The sequence below is a fragment of the Ictidomys tridecemlineatus genome, chromosome 2 (genome assembly GCF_052094955.1).
Source record: "Ictidomys tridecemlineatus isolate mIctTri1 chromosome 2, mIctTri1.hap1, whole genome shotgun sequence".
Lineage (NCBI taxonomy): Eukaryota > Metazoa > Chordata > Mammalia > Rodentia > Sciuridae > Ictidomys > Ictidomys tridecemlineatus.
Genome location: NC_135478.1, coordinates 32309493 through 32323539, shown reverse-complemented (window position 1 = coordinate 32323539; position 14047 = coordinate 32309493). Strand labels below are relative to the sequence as shown.

General features: G+C 34.1%; 1 protein-coding gene across 5 annotated transcripts in view; it reads left to right on the top strand.

Moving 5' to 3' along the window:
* The window catches only part of Zcwpw2 (zinc finger CW-type and PWWP domain containing 2), a 130984-nt gene that overhangs the window by 66396 nt on the left and 50541 nt on the right, over window positions 1-14047 (top strand). The window lies entirely within an intron of this gene.

The window sequence follows — 14047 nt, the reverse complement described above, 5'->3', positions numbered from 1 at the left end:
ACAACCAATGTTTTCCCATAAATACATAGTTGATAAAAGCAAGAGTTTTAGTCATCTTTCTCACTGCTGTGACTGAAGGACAACTAGAATAATTATAGAAGAGGAAAAGTTTATTTGGAGGCCTGTGGTTTCAGAGGTCTCAATCCATAGACAGCAGGTTCCATTCCCCAGGGGCTCCAGGTGAGACAGAACATCATGGTGGAAGAGGTGGCAGCTCACATGGTGATCAGAAAGGCAGAGAGACACTACAGTCACCGGATATAAAATATATACCCTATAACTATGCCCTCAGTGGACCACGAAATCAGCCACACCCCACCTGCTTTCAGCCCCCACCTAGTTAATTCCATCAGGGATTAATACACTGATTATGTTATAGCTGTAATTCAATCATTTCTCCTTCATACTATCTGCATTGTCACACATGAGCTTCTGGGGGCCACCACATCTAAACTATCACAGCAAACAAACATGGATTAGAAAATAGCAGCCAAGTGTGTAATTTTTTTAGGTGCATATTTTGATATCCATTAATATTGTTGCTTAAAAAACTTTAGAACAGGGGCTGGGGTTGTGGATCCATGGTAGAGTGCTTGCCTGGTATGTGTGTGTGGCGGGGGCACTGGGCTCGATTCTCAGCACCATGTAAAAAAATATAATAAAGATAAATGTCCATCTACAACTAAAAATATTTTTAAAAATTAATTTAGAACAATCTTGATGTTTTTAAGACTCAGGGAAATTAAGCACATGCTTATTTTCATGACAGATTTAAACCTATACATTTCTCCCGTGTTGCTTAATAGTCAGCCCAGCTACCAAAGTGGGAGATAGTGGCACTTTAGATAAACACTGGCCTTAAAAATTATGTATTGACTCAATGCTTATTTGCTCCCTGTGCTTTATTCATCAATATATTACTAATACTTCACTATCATTTTTCATGGCAGTGTTTACACTGTTTTCTTGCTACAGACTTAATATGATGTATTCAATTCACAAAATAAAAATTCTACATCTCAAAACCGAATACATAAAGTACTTTAAAATGTACATAATAGTAGATTTTTTAAAATTATGTGAAAATATAAACAAAATAAAATAATGTAGCCATATTTAAATGTATAGTTCAGTGGTGATTTAAATTTTTAACTATTGATTAATAATCCTAAAAAATATTCTAAGCAATATAAAAGTGGCCCGATATAGAAAATGCCATATGATAGTTTCCTGTCATTTTCAACTCCATTTATTTTTTATGATATGGGTTAGGAGCTCTTCATAATATCATCTTTGAGATTTGTGCAACAAAATTATCTTGTAGTGAAATGGTATAATTTTGTAGTGGCATACAAACTCGGGAACTAGGTTGTCTGTGTATAAATTTCCAGTTCTCTCTTACCAGATACGCAGAGTTGGGAAATTTCTAACGTCAGTCTTATCTATAAAGTAAATGTAACAGTACCTACCTCATAAGCTTTTTAGGAAGTTAAAATGACTTATTCATTTAAAAAATGAATTATAAGTGTTTAGGTTTGTGTTTGTCAGTACTGTATAAGCACTGCATAAATTAGTAAGTTAAAAAATAAAAATAGTCTCTTTTTAAAAAAAAAATTGGTACCGGGAATTGAACCTACGATGCTTAACCACTAAGCTACATCCTCAGCCCTTTTTTATTTTTTATTTTGAGATAGGGTTTCATTAAGTTGGTTAGGACCTTGCTAAGTTGCTGAGGCTGGCTCTGAATTTATAATCCTCCTGGCTCAGCCACCCAGTTGGCTGGGATTACCGTTGAACCAGCAGTAGTCTTTTTGAATAACAGAACTCCTATAGAAATGAAATATGTACTTAGTCAACTCCTTCCTATTGTTAATAGAGCTCCTGCCTCATTTTCTTGAACTGTAGAGACCAAATTATAATCTATGTGATCTTCATTAGTTGTTAGGAAAGTGGGAGGCTCATGTTTAGTAACCTGACTGAGGTCGCACAGCTGTAGAACTGGGACTCAAAACTAAATATCATGACTACACACTCCACGTTTTCATATTGTATGTCTAATTGAAATTTACACTAGACCATCTGCTTGTATTCTTGATAAACATATCAAATTTGTAATAAGATTATCTATAAACTACACAAAGACCTTCTCATTGATCTACTATTTTTAGTTCAACCAATTTGATTAATTAAGCTTTAATCAAGGTTTTTAAAAGTTGGACAAAGATGTCAGAGTTCTCTTCTTCACATTGAGCACATTGATTTCTTGCCATGGATTTGGGATTCTCTATGCTGTCATTAAAACTTAGGATTCATCCTTTGTAACACTGGGAATAAATGGCTTGTATTAATACACATGTTGGGATCCTGATGGTAGGGTTTGTTGTTTTTTGCCTTACTCTGCTATTGGTTGCCAAATTTGTTATTCCTCACACTCTGCTGAAAACCCCCCCAAAGGCATATATTTCCGAACCTTTGTACTGGCGAGTATTTGGGGAGTCTTAAATTTCCAACGAGATTGGCTATAATTTTCTTGGTGAATCTCAAGAACCATTGTATAGCAGGTAATATCTCCTTAAATACTCTTTTCTCTATGTTTACTGGAACCAGCTAAAGAACATATTTATAAATGTGTATTAAGTTTATTGTATTTATTTTGTAGAACATGTGAATATGTTTTTGAGTATATGGTGCTAAAGAAACCAGGCAAGTCTTGGACAGAATTGTAACATTAGACTCCCCTGTCCTTTGAAACATGTTTCTTTCTTTGGTGATGCCTGCCTTTCTCCCAATGCACAGCTGGAGCTCAGTTTTTCCTCTCCTCTCAAAATATGATTTCAGATGCATTATACTAAATGGCTGGTGTATTAATGGGTATAAAAATTATTTTCAAGGGTCTAGGTTTGTAGCTCAGTGATATGCTGTTTGCCTAGCATGTTTAAGGCTCTGGGTTTGAACCTCAGCACCACATAAAAATAAATAAATAACATAAAGGTATAAAAAAATTAATTTCTAGATGATGTCACTACAGTAATGGAACAGTCTAAGATATCGGATGGGATTTATTTAAAAAATTATAGCATGTAACATTGTCTATTCTATCTTTATAGAAAAAACTTAAAATATTCAAAATCCATATAGATGCTTTTAAAAGCTTATCTAGAATCCTGTGACTTCTTTCCTGATTTGTCCATAGGATCATTTTATCTTAAACTACTATGTTTCCTACTCACAAATCCCCAATATTTTAGGTAATATCCAGTTAGGAACTCGGTCTCCAGTTTCTTTAATTTCCAGTATTTCAAGCTAAGTCATGGAATCACCTTGTGAAGATTTGACTTTCAAATTTCCTTATTATTTTTTTTCTGCCTAATTTCTCCTCTGGTGTTCATTGCATTCTTGGTATTATTTCTCAGTCTGATGTAAAAGATCGTACTAAATGGAGCTAGACTTCTTTTTTTGATCAATTTTACTGATTCCCATTTTCCAGTGGTATGGATAGTAGGTGACATGAGGTGTTTTGATCTTAAAATCCTGCTGGGTTAGAGTAAGCAAAATTCCTATTTATGTCTAGAGTAAGCAACAATTAAATTAAATTTTAAATTTTAGATTTTAAAGGCAATATTTGCTTCAAGTATTTAATACTTAAAGCTTTCTAAATAATCCAGAGTTGATTATATAAATCTATATTAAAGATGATGGTTTGATGAAGGCCGTGATTAATAGGAAGGTAAGAAGACTAAAAGCTATAATTTCTGTGGTGCACATGGGCATGAAGTGACTATCTTCCAGTATGTATCAAAGGAACAAGAATGTTCTTACTGTCCAGATTACTGGTTGTTGTTGCAGAAATCCAATTTAAGAAAGACAAGATATCTTTGTGATTAACTTTCTGCTGAATTGCTTTAAGTGAAAACTATCTGCCCAACAGAGGAAAAGAGCAATAGCTTTGGCACAATAGTAAAATAGAATGATGCATCAGTGCAATACATAGTTATAGTTATAGTTATAGTTGGTGAGCTACATGGCAACTTTCAATGTATGAATAGCAGCAATTAACATTAATTTCCAGATAATATTGGTCCTCAAATATTTATCAGAGATGCCTTCCAAAATAATAATTTTGTGTTTCTTTACATTAAGAAATCTAAGACTTATATCTTAAAGACATGACTTTTTAAAGACATATTATGTAAAACAAAGTAATGGTCAATATTTTAAGTCATTTCAATGAATTTATGAATTTCAGTAAAGCAGATTCCAAGTAGTTATCATTCAGTTTTCTGAATTTTTAATATATGTTCAACAGTGTGCCTAAAAAATAAATTTCTAAATTGTAAGTACCTGTGTTTGCACTTAACTTTGATATTGACATAATCAAAATTTGAATTGATAATTTGAGATTTAAGGTGTTATTTTATCTGATGAATTCTAGTGAAGTTCCACTATCCCCCACATAGATCATATTAAAAAGCATTTAAGTTAGTATAGTTTTAAAATTAGGAACTACATTTTATATTACATTAGCACTTAAAATTAGCCACACTGCTTTTTCAAAAAAAAATGCTACTAGTATCATAGATCATAAGATAAAATAGTGATCTATAAAATACTTGGCAGATCTTAATTCTGTACAAAAAAGTTCTATATTACGAGTAATATTACCATTATACTAGATGTTCAACATCTGTGTAAAATTTTTTTTGACCTTTTAAGGGAATAAAATGTAGCAGCCTTTTATTTCTGTATTTAGTTTCCTGACTAAGTTTTACTCATGCCACCTTGATCAAAATATGTTTATTGGGCTGGGGTTGTAGCTCAGTGATAGAGTGCTTGCCTCTCATGCATGAGGCACTGGGTTCAATCCTTAGCACCACATAAATAAATAAAGGTATATATCCATCTACAACATATATATGTGTGTTTGTGTGTGTGTGTGTGTGTGTGTGTGTGTGTGTGTATTTTATAGTACTCAGTATTTACTGAGCTCCTCTCATTTGAGACTCTTCTAGTCTCTGAAGTGAACAAAACTGACAAAATTTAGTACCTTCATTAGACTTAAAACAGTAGAATAAGACATGTAGTAAACACATAAATAAGAAAAATATATAGTTTGTTAGTTGATTATGAATCCTTACAGAAAAATTAGGGGAGAGAAATAGATAGGATTAAAGGTATAGGGATCCAGTGGATGGAAAGTGAAGACTCTTACTCCCAATCTCTACTCATTTTTAAAGTCCACAGGTAGGACAGTCTTCCTTGGAACTAACAAAACATCAGTATTTGATAATAATAATTCTTTTGATTGTATTTTCCCCTCTCTTTTATTCCAAACAGTAATCGGGCCTTTTGTAGGGCTTGTCTGTTTTCCTGATCTGAGTTCCTTGAAGTTGGCAGAGTAAACTGAGAAGAGAGTCCGGTGTTTTTGAGAAGGAGAGGCAGGAACAGCAAGCATAGATTATATTTTCAGACTTGGAGGAGGACAAAATATGTTCTGTCGGTCCCAAAGACAAGTTGCAGTGCCTGGAGAATAGTACTACTGTAATGTACTTTGGAAGGTTGTACCCATGCTATTAAGGTACTTAGCATTTGAAAAAATTACTTTGTGAAGGTGTGGCAAAGAAGCTATTGGGCTCCCTATTCATGTTACCATTATGTATTGAAGAGTAATCATTTTATCTCACTTTTCAAGCAATGTATATCTTTCCAATTTTTATTAACCTTTCTTTGGTGGCCCCAAAATGACCAAGACCAAATTTCTCATCCTGGTTGAATGAAATTTGTCACCTTCAGTTTAATTTAGCAAAAATAAGGTAATATGACATTGTTTAAACATTCAAGTTTGAAGAATAAGATTTGTCTTGCTAGAACCCTAGTTTATTATGTCTTTATTAATTAATTATTAATTCTTATATGGAGAAAAAATCTTGAAATGCAAAGCAACAGAGACCTGAATTTCTGGCATATTGAAGAATTCTCTCCACTGGACTTACTGGGTGGACAAATAAGCAATCTTTTTCTTGAATTTACACCTTCATATTAGTAGGTGGTTATTACCACATACAAACTTTATCCAGTGAGTTAAAAGTTACTGAAAAGGGACAGTCAACTTCAAACCCTGGGAAATGGAAAAATGATATTAAAGCCCTCAGTTGTACAATAACACCTGATTGACACAAGATCACACACGACAGTGGTTTTAAAACTTTTCAATTTTGGACACAGCTAGGAATTTTCTCAGACATAGGGTGTTATCTTTCCCTGTCTAGCCATCTGTTTAGTCTCAAATTTCATCCTTATTCCAAACATTTCCAGGCTTATTCATCTGTCAAGAATAATCTTATTTATACTCATAAGCTTACACCAATTTTTAGACTAATTATATTTATTTTATTAATCCACCCCCCAAGTTTAATAAAACTGATAGAGACAACTCAAGTTGTCAAAGTAATATAAATATAATAAAGCATGTGATATCCTCTCACGTACACAGGATTTACTGGAATTTGAAGCTAAGGGTGCCCACTCCTTCCTGTGGTCTCATATGAAGTCACTGGTCTTAATCCTTAATTTTATAAGCTTTTAGTTCCTAAATTTTGCCTTCAAAATTTCCTTTATAAAAAAACAAACTTTATTTTATTTGTTCATTTTTATGTGGTGCTGAGGATTGAACCCAATGCCTCACACATGTCGGGCGAGTGCTCTACCACTGAGCCACAACCCCAGCCCTTAAAATTTCCTTCTTAATAGTGTATTTCCAAACTTTTTGTGTCCTATTTTGGGTTGGGAGATCAGCTCACTTAAAAGTTCTGAAATTAATATATATATATATATATATATATATATATATATACACCTTGGTTTTAGTAAAAGATCTAAGTCTTTTAGAATCTCAAGCTGATGACAAAAATAATTTGCAAAGTGAGGCACAAAATTGTGTATGCAGGACTTACAGAGGAGGTGCCAAAAACGTGCCTGGCAATTTACATAAAGATATAAAAGTCAGATGTGAACGTACAGGAATTTCTTAAAAGAATATGTCAGTGTGCTGTGGAATTTTTCAACATCTCTTCCTTCCCCACGTTAGGGAAAGGAATGATGGTAATTTTCCTTCATTTCATGTGTAATACAAGAGTAGTTGTATTTTTGTTTTTGTTTTAGTTCTTGTTTTTAATTTTGTTTATTTATTTATTTATTTTTAATTGTTGGTCCTTCAAAACATTACATAGTTCTTAATACATCATATTTCACAGTTTGATTCAAGCGGGTTATGAACTCCCAACTTTACCCCGTATACAGATTGCTGTATCACATCAGTTTACCCTTCCATTGATTGACATATTGCCTTTCTAGTGTCTGATGTATTCTGCTGTCTGTCCTATTCTCTACTATCCCCCCTCCCCTCCCCTCCCCTCCCCTTTTCTCTCTCTACCCCTTCTACTGTAAATCATTTCTTCCATTTATATTATCTTGTCTTACCCCTCCTTTCCTCTTATATATCATTTTGTATAACACTGAGGATCACCTTCCATTTCCATGCGATTTCCCTTCTCACTCCCTTTCCCTCCCACCTCTCATCCCTGTTTAATGTAAATCTTCTTCTCAAGCTCTTCGTCCCTACCCTGTCCCTGTTTACTCCCCTTATATCAAAGGGGTCATTTGGTATTTGTTTTTTAAAGATTGACTAGCTTCACTTAGCATAATCTGCTCTAATGCCATCCATTTCCCTCCAAATTCTATGATTTTGTCATTTTTTAATGCAGAGTAGTACTCCATTGTGTATAAATGCAATTCATATGGAATAATAAAAGACCCAGAATAGCAAAAACAATGCTAAGCAGGAATTGTGAATCAGGCGGTATAGCGATACCAGACTTCAAACTATACTACAGAGCAATAGTAACAAAAACAGCATGGTACTGGTACCAAAACAGGCGGGTGGACCAATGGTACAGAATAGAGGATACAGTAACCAATCCACAAAACTACAACTATCTTATATTTGATAAAGGGGCTAAAAGCATGCAATGGAGGAAGGATAGCATCTTCAACAAATGGTGCTGGGAAAACTGGAAATCCATTTGCATCAAAATGAATCTGAATCCCTATCTCTCGCCATGCACAAAAGTTAACTCAAAATGGATCAAGGAGCTTGATATTAAATCAGAGACACGGCATCTGATAGAAGAAAAAGTTGGTTATGATCTACATACTGTGGGATCGGGCCCCAAATTCCTCAGTAGGACACCCATAGCGCAAGAGTTAACAACTAGAATCAACAAATGGGACTTACTCAAACTAAAAAGTTTTTTCTCAGCAAAAGAAACAATAAGAGAGATAAACAGGGAGCCTACATCCTGGGAACAAATCTTTAATCCACACACTTCAGATAGAGCCCTAAGATCCAGAATATACAAAGAACTCAAAAAATTAGACAATAAGATAACAAATAACCCAATCAATAAATGGGCCAAGGACCTGAACAGACACTTCTCAGAGGAGGACATACAATCAATCAATAAGTACATGAAAAAATGCTCACTATCGCTAGCAGTCAGAGAAATGCAAATCAAAACTACCCTAAGATACCATCTCACTCCAGTAAGATTGGCAGCCATTAGGAAGTCAAACAACAACAAGTGCTGGAGAGGATGCGGGGAAAAGGGCACTCTTGTTCATTGCTGGTGGGACTGCAAATTGGTGCGGCGAATTTGGAAAGCAGTATGGAGATTCCTTGGAAACCTGGGAATGGAACCACCATTTGACCCAGCTATTCCCCTTCTCGGTTTATTCCCTAAAGACCTAATAAGAGCATGCTACAGGGACACTGCTACATCGATGTTCATAGCAGCACAATTCACTATAGCAAGATTATGGAATCAGCCTAGATGCCCTTCAATAGATGAATGGATAAAAAAAAATTGTTTTTAATTTTGAATGCTTAGTGACTCATGTATCCTGGAGCTTAAACAATACAGCATACTTATATTCATTTACCCCTTGAGAAATTTACAAGGTGAGAGTTTCTGTTCATTACAACTGAAGAAGCATGGGGGCCACTGAGAATGGCCAACATTCCCACTGTTTTCAGAGGCAATGATGCATACCTGGGAATAGTCAGAGGTCATCTTAAAAGGGTGTCCACTTAAGAGAGCTTCCTGTCCCCATGCAGGCTAAGCAGAAAGATGCAGAAAACTGGTAATGCAATATGCATTGAAATCAACCACCTGAAAGAAAGGCATTGCTCTCTCAAGGGAGCTTCAGTCGAATGTATCTGGTTGGGAGACAGAATTCTCAGAAAATCCACAAAGCACCCCACAATAAAAAATACTTTATAGCCCTGAAAGCACCAACTAACTCCACCTTGCCCTAACAGCAGACAAACAAATGTTTTTTAAAAATTTCTTTTCTGTTCCATACATATCTTTCAACCCCACAGAACACAGAAAATGTGATGGGAGAAGGAAAAGCACAAGGACAAGTAGAACCACTTTGCAGCCTAAAGTGTACCTCTAGTTTGTGGAGCACAGGAGTTTTAACTTGAGTGGAAATTTGGAATTCTGTCTCTTACATGCAGTGGACATTTTCATTTTTTAATTTTGGGGGACTAAAAATAACCAGAGGGTGTTTCATTACTTGGATATTAGCAGAAAAGTCATACAGCCTGTTGGAAATATTAGCAAAGGATTAAAAAAAATCTAGATTCTATTTGAAAAATTGAGTAGAAATATATTTTTTTACATTCCTATTTTGAATAGTATTTGACTTTAAACAATTCTTTTTCAAATCTGAACTTAATTATCTAATTAACTTCTGGCTGGAAAGGTAAATGTAAATGTTTTCGAATTTTTTAAAGGTAGTTTTTGCCTTAGTTTGGATTTATTTATAAAATATCATTGTTTGCTTACTTTGTTTTCAGAATATAAATTTTCAAGTTGAACATTTATTTCATTAAATACTATAGTATTTTAAAATTGTACTGTTTTTCAGTGTTAATCATTTAACTCTGTAAATCATTTATGCATGATATTCATTCATGAAAAACTTTATCCTAGTAATTAGTATAGGGAATGAATCTATTATGTTTAGTGAGATACTGACTCTGCTTATTTCTTGTCATCCCAGAGGTAATTCCTTGGCATATTTCAATTGAAAGGTTATTGTAATGTTTTAAAGAGCTATGCTTTTTAAAATTTTTTATTTGCTTTATTTAGTTATACATGACAGTAGAATGCATTCATGCACTTTGATATGTCATACATAGATGGGATATAATTTCTCATTTTTCTGATTTACATGTTGCAGAATCACATTGGTGATGCAGTCATATATATATATACATAAAGTAATAATGTCTGTTTCGTTCTGCTATTCTATCCCCATAGCCTCTCCCCTCCCTTCCCTTCACTCTTCTCTAACTAATCTAAAGTAACTCTGTTCTTCCTTAGGGCTCCCTGCCTTATTGTGAATTAGCATCTGCATATTAGAGAAAACTTTGTTTTTGGGATTGGCTTATTTCACTTAGCAAGATATTCTCCAACTCCATCCATTTATCAGCAAATGCCATAAAGAGCTATGTTTATGAAGATAATTGCAAACTTTTTTTGGTAGCTTCGGTGGAATGACTCAAATAAATGTGAATCAGTTCAACATGTCTTAAACGAGTACATGAACTCATTTGACTGAATATTTTATATAGAGGAAAATTTGCTGTTTAGGGGGAAATATAGGATTTTTAAAAATAAGTTGAATTAATATGACTATTTAAAATTGTCCTACTTGCTAATATAATTATCCAAAGAAAGAAGCAAACATGCATAGATAGGAAAGGAAGAAAAAAATTACATTATTAGCAGATGATTATATACCTGGGAAACCCATGGAACTCAAATGAAAAACTGTTTTAAACAAAGTTGTTATAAATAATAGAAAAGCTATTAAGAAGTTAGCAGGGTGTTCCACATCTGTAATCCCAGCTATGTGGGAAGCTGAGGCAGGAAGTTCACAAGTTCAAGGCCAGTGTCAGCAACTTAGAAGACCCTATCTCAACAAAAAATTTAAAAAGTGCCAGGGTTGGAATTCAGTGGTAGAGTGCTTGCCTAGCATGGACAAGGACTTGGATTTAAAGCTTCAATAGTTAAAACATTTTTTTTTTTTTTTACTAACAGTGATTTGACAGATTGATAGAACAGTGTAGTCTACAAATAAAAGTATTTGGAAGAACAGTTATGGGCAAGGTCATATTTAGTAAAAGCTGGGCCCAGTATTTTGGGCCTATTGTTCTAACTACTCAGGAGGTTGAGGTAGGAGGATTACTTGAGCCCAGGAATTTGACATCAGACTGGGCTATGTGGCTAGACCCCCATCTTTAAATACTTAAATAAATAAGTAAGAAAAAAGTAAAATGGTTTTGTTTGTAAATGGTGTGGGTACAAATAGCTTTCTTGAGAAAAATGAATTTGGAATTATAAATCATACATATATCCATATTTAGTTCTAGAAAAATGAAAGGTTTGAATGTACAAAAGAAAAATCAGAAGTACTAAAAGATAAACTATAAACAGGAAAATAATTGTAACATTTAAAGCAAAGGGCCAATCCCTTTAATGTGTAAAAATCTTTTACAAATCAATAAGAAAAATACCATTATAGATCTTAATGGAGTACTTGAACAGTTATTCCTTAGAAAGGAAAATATAAGTTGCTTTTAAAAATAATGAAAAATTGTCCAAATTAAAGAAATGAAAATGATCACAGAAAGAAATTATTATTTTTCCTTAAAAAGTGTACCACATATCTAAAAACTTGAAACAGAAGTATTCTCCAGGATGTAAGGAAATATATTGTATGTGGCATCATAGATTGCAACCTCCTCATTCAAGAGTAATTTCACAGTAGCTTCTAAAATTTAAAATATGCATACATTAAATATGGCTACTTAATGTCTAAAAATGTATCCTTTAATAGACTCTCAAATGGGCAAAATATCATATGGATAAAATTTTCATTGAAGCATTGTTTCAAATTGCCTAATGTTAGAAACACCCTAAATGTTCATCACTAGGGCATTGTTCCCAGGCACAGTGGAGACATATCTGTAATCCCAGTGACTTGGGAGACTGAGGCAGAAGGATTGCGAGTTCAAAGCCAGTCTCAGCAACTTGGTGAGGCCCTAAGTAATTTAGCAAGACCCTGTTTCAAAAAAAAAAAAAAATTAAAAGGGCTGGAGACATGGCTCAGTTGTTAAGCATCCCTGGGTTTAATCTCTGTTATCAAAACAAACAAAAAACTAGGACATTTGTCAAATAGTGTACCTATGTATCTTGTATGTGGGTACATGTATGTGTACATCTGTTTCCTCATTCCTTTGGTTGTCATTCTTTAAGTACTGACAGTTTCTCTCTTCCTCTCTCTCTTTCTCCCCTCCCCCTTTCTCCATGTGTGTGTAGAGAAAGAGATTACCAAATTTTATATTAATTCTCTCTCATGAATTTCCTTATCCAATTGATATTTGATATCTCCATTTGGATGTCATAGTTATCCTTCTTATGGACATGACTATGAGACATCTTGTACTTGGCATGCCGAAACTCCTCATCTTCCTCACTTTTTTGAGCCTACCCCATCTGAATGTATAGCAGTTTTCAACTTTTTACTCAGTCAGCCTAAAAGCCCTAAAATCTTCCTCACTTTCTTTCATACTAGATTCTGGTTGGTCCAGTAATTACTTTTGGTCAGATTACATCCAGAATCCTAACACTTTTCACCACAGGAGTTGCTACTTCATTAATCCACATCATCATCATTTCTTGCCTGGATTATTGCAGTGACTTCTAACTAGCTGTCCTGCTTCTCCACTTTTACCTGTACACTCTATCCTCATCAATGCAACGAGAATAATTATTTTAAAACATTAGACAAAATCAAATGTTATTATTCTGATTATAACACTACAATAACATCTCCTTTGCTCAAAGTAATAGTCAAAGACCTTCTAGCAGCCTACAAGGACCTCCATGACTTGGCCCTTACTAATTTTCTGACATCATTCCCTATTACTCTCCCTCTATGTAATTCATCCACTCAAACTGGATTTATGTGCATTAACGATAGGGGATTTTTTTTTTTGCCTGAAATGCTCTTTCCTTGCATAGCTAAATAGCTAACTCCCCAGTCCCCTTCAAGTCTTCACTAAAATATTACCTTTTCAGTGATTTATCCTGACCACTCTATTGCTTATCCCTCAGCATTTGTGATCACTCTTGTTTTGTCTTGTCTTTATTACATAGTACTTAACACCTCTTATAGCTTTTACTCATTTGTTATGCTTGTAGTAGGTTGTTTGTCCTCACAACACTAGAATGTAAGTTTTATGCATTTTTTCAATGAGAGACCTTGAATATACAACATATATTGAATCAATAAGCAATCTGTAAGAAAATTTTTAAAAAATATAAATATTCATGTCCTTCTAAAATGTATGTTCATACAAATTATTTAAATGATTGTAAATACATACAATATCTCCGGAAGAATACAAAGGAATCTGTTAATTATGTTTGCCTTTGTGATAAACAGTATCCAGGATGGGAAGGCAGGCACATTATATACTATTAGAATTTGAACCAGTGACTTCTTGAATTTAAAAAAAAAATCCTACTTCAAAAATTTAAAATACACAGTTGAGCCTAATCTGGTATTCGAAATTCTTTATAAAATAGAACTTTTTGAATTCCCTGAAAGTGTTCATTTGTATTACCACTAGGTGGCACATATCAACCAATATGTTCTTAAAGGTTCCCAGGGAAGTTTTAAACAAAGCTTTCAGTTCCCTTAACTCACTCAAATTTATTTGGGCTATATCACATTGATTTTTCTTAGGGGGAAAAAAACACTTTTTAATACTATACCCATAGGTATAGCATCTCTCCCACCCCTTCTCACCAAGGAGCACTTTACCCAACTGAGCTTACATCCCAAGCCTGCCTGCCTTCTTTCCTTCCTTCCTTCCTTCCTTCCTTCCTTCCTTCCTTCCTTCCTTCCTTTCTTA